This window comes from Agelaius tricolor, unplaced genomic scaffold (genome assembly GCF_023055355.1).
Source record: "Agelaius tricolor isolate 1412-34295 unplaced genomic scaffold, bAgeTri1.0.p SCAF_39, whole genome shotgun sequence".
Lineage (NCBI taxonomy): Eukaryota > Metazoa > Chordata > Aves > Passeriformes > Icteridae > Agelaius > Agelaius tricolor.
Window position 1 is genome coordinate 4,202,501 of NW_027269299.1, and position 2,500 is coordinate 4,205,000.

Below are 2,500 nucleotides of genomic sequence, written 5' to 3' on the forward strand. Positions count from 1 at the left end.
CATTGATCGTCAAGCGATCCTCAGACAGGGGTAGCCCCGGGAGGAACCCGGGGCCGCAAGTGCGTTCAAAGTGCCGATGATCAATGTGTCCTGCAATTCACATTAATTCTCACAGCTAGCTGCGTTTGTCATCGACGCACGAGCCGAGTGATCCACCGCTAAGAGTTGTCTGGCTTTCGGGCACCGCTCACGCCAAGCGGCCCCTTTTTTTGTTACTCTGGCACTGAGGACGTGCAAACGCGTGCCTGGCTTTGACCGTACGAGCACTCAGAAACGGAAAGGGAAAAAACACCAACTGGAGCAACCCACGCTCCGAAGGCCGGCCAAGAGGCGGGGGAGCCCGCACCCCCGACCGCCTCCCCCTGCGAGGGGAGACGCTGACTTCACAACAGCCGTCCTTCGGAGGCGGCCCAGGCGCCCGGGCTCGTCCTGGCCTCCGCGTGGAGGGCCAGGCGGCGCGCGCTGGAACATGGGAGGGCACGGCGGCCCGCCTGCTTCTCGTTTTCACAGGACGACACGCACAACACACGGCACACGGCCAGGGGCGCACAGCCGTCGGCCCCTGCACATGCCGGCTCTCCCTCGGCCCCCGAAGCCGCGGGCCTCGCGGAGCACCGCCGCACCACTGTGCGGCCGGCTTTTCTCTTCCCCCACTGCACGGCCTTCCCCCCGCTTGAGACAGCCCGTGACGACGACTGGCCCCCACCGACGCACCTCCTTCGAGACCGCTCCCCTGCCGGGCGGGCGGGCGACCAGCGGACGCGCTCCGCCGCCGGCCCCGGAGGCGGGGGCCACCGATAGCTGAGCCGCATCGCCGGCGCCCGAGGGCTGCCGGACGGCAGATCCCGCCCTGCCGGGGCCACACTCCCGGGACCGCCACCGCCGCGTCGCACCACCAGGGCGCTTACCTCCGCTTACCTCGGGCACGTGCCCGGCTTAAGGCGGTACGGTGCTGAGCCAGGGGGCAAGGCCCACGCTCCTCGTTTACACGCAGAGACCGGGTGGGGAGAAGCGCCCCCGTGGCCGCCCCGCACACCTTCGTGCGGCCCACATGCGGCCGGGAAGGGCGATGGAGGATGCGAGAAGCGGAGCCCGGGACGGGACGGCCGACGGCGGGCGCCTTCCGGCTGACTGTCCCCACTGGGAGGGACACCCATTGAGCGGCGCCACGGCCACTCGGCACGGGGTCACCTGCGCTCACGGGCCTCTGCCGCCGGAGGGCCCGCCGAGCGCTCGCCCCCACCAGCGGGTGGGCAGTCGAGCCAGGGGACGGCCAGCAGACAACGGCGCTGCAGGTGCGCGTTCGAGAAGAAAAGGCCGTCGAGGGGAGGAGAGGACGCGGCGCCGCGCACGCCAGAGACCGCGGCGGCGGGCCAAGGAGAGAGAGCGATGGTGGGCCCCGGTAGCCGCGACCCCGTGGCCGAGGAAGGGCAGAGAGGGCGCACTCTCTGCCAGTGTCGCCCATTACGGCGAGGCGAGCGGGCCCCCATGGGCCACGGAGAGGGGGGTGCGGGGCGCCCCTCCCCAGCGCGGCACGGTTAAACCCCACGGCACGCAGCGGGACAACGATGGCGACGGAGGAGCGCAGCCGGTGGCAACGGGACAACCACTGCAGGGGATCGGTGGGAGTAGCTGCTCCCCACCCCTCAGTGGCACCCCACATGGCCACTGCCCGGCATGCCTGCCGCCACCGCCACCGGCACCGCAGCCACCAACGGCGGGCCGCACCGAGCCGCCGGAGTCTTTAAACCACCACCTGGCCCTGCTGGCCCCTTTCGGCAAACCCATAGCGTTTGACGACGCTGAGGGAAAAAAACTGGGGGAACTGCCGAGGCGCGGAGCACTAGGTACCTGGCCCCAGGGCGAGGGAAACGACCTGCATGGCCCCGCCGGGGTGTCTCCCCTGCTGCTGCCTTTGGGGGAGCGTGCACCGGCGGGGGCGCGCCCAACATCTGCCGCCACTGCTGCCACGTCCTTCTTGGAGCCCGGGGTTTCCCTCAGTAGCCCGGTGCTGCGCGCCCAAGAGGACCGCCATGGCTCGGCACCCCCCAGCCACCCGGCTCCCTTGCCCTTTCCACCTCAGCCGCGGATGGGTGCCACGGCCGGACGGCCGGCCGTTGCTCAACGGGCGAAGCAGCGAGGGAAGGGATGGGCGCGCTTCCGGGAAGGGGCCGTGCCGAGCACCCCTCCCTCCTGACACCCGTGCGGCTTTCTCGTGCACACGCCGAGGAGAGCCAAGCTCGGGAGAACTCAAGCCGCACCAGGGTGCCCGCACGTGGCACGCCGGCGACCGGCGTTTGGCGGCGCCGGCCGCAGCGGCGAGAGGCTCAGGGCCCGCGGCCATGCCCCTGCTCTCTGACGGGGACGAACCGGCGGCAGACCGGTGCAAGGCCGGGTTGGGGGGGTTGGTGTGAGGGGCGGGGGGGCAAGCCACTGCGACAGCGGCGAGCACACCATGCTACTAGACCCAGCTGTGACGCACGGTGTAGCGCGGGGAGAG

The 2,500-nt window shown here is 71.0% G+C and overlaps 1 long non-coding RNA gene and 1 other non-coding gene across 2 annotated transcripts in view; one reads left to right on the forward strand and one right to left on the reverse strand.

The window, feature by feature from the left end:
- LOC139603485 (uncharacterized) overlaps positions 1-2,500 on the forward strand; it is a 117,701-nt gene that overhangs the window by 3,986 nt on the left and 111,215 nt on the right. The gene's annotated exons all lie outside the window — the stretch shown is intronic.
- On the reverse strand, positions 15-167 carry LOC139603539 (5.8S ribosomal RNA). The gene has a single exon (XR_011683713.1). It is a non-coding gene; the product is annotated as a 5.8S ribosomal RNA (ribosomal RNA).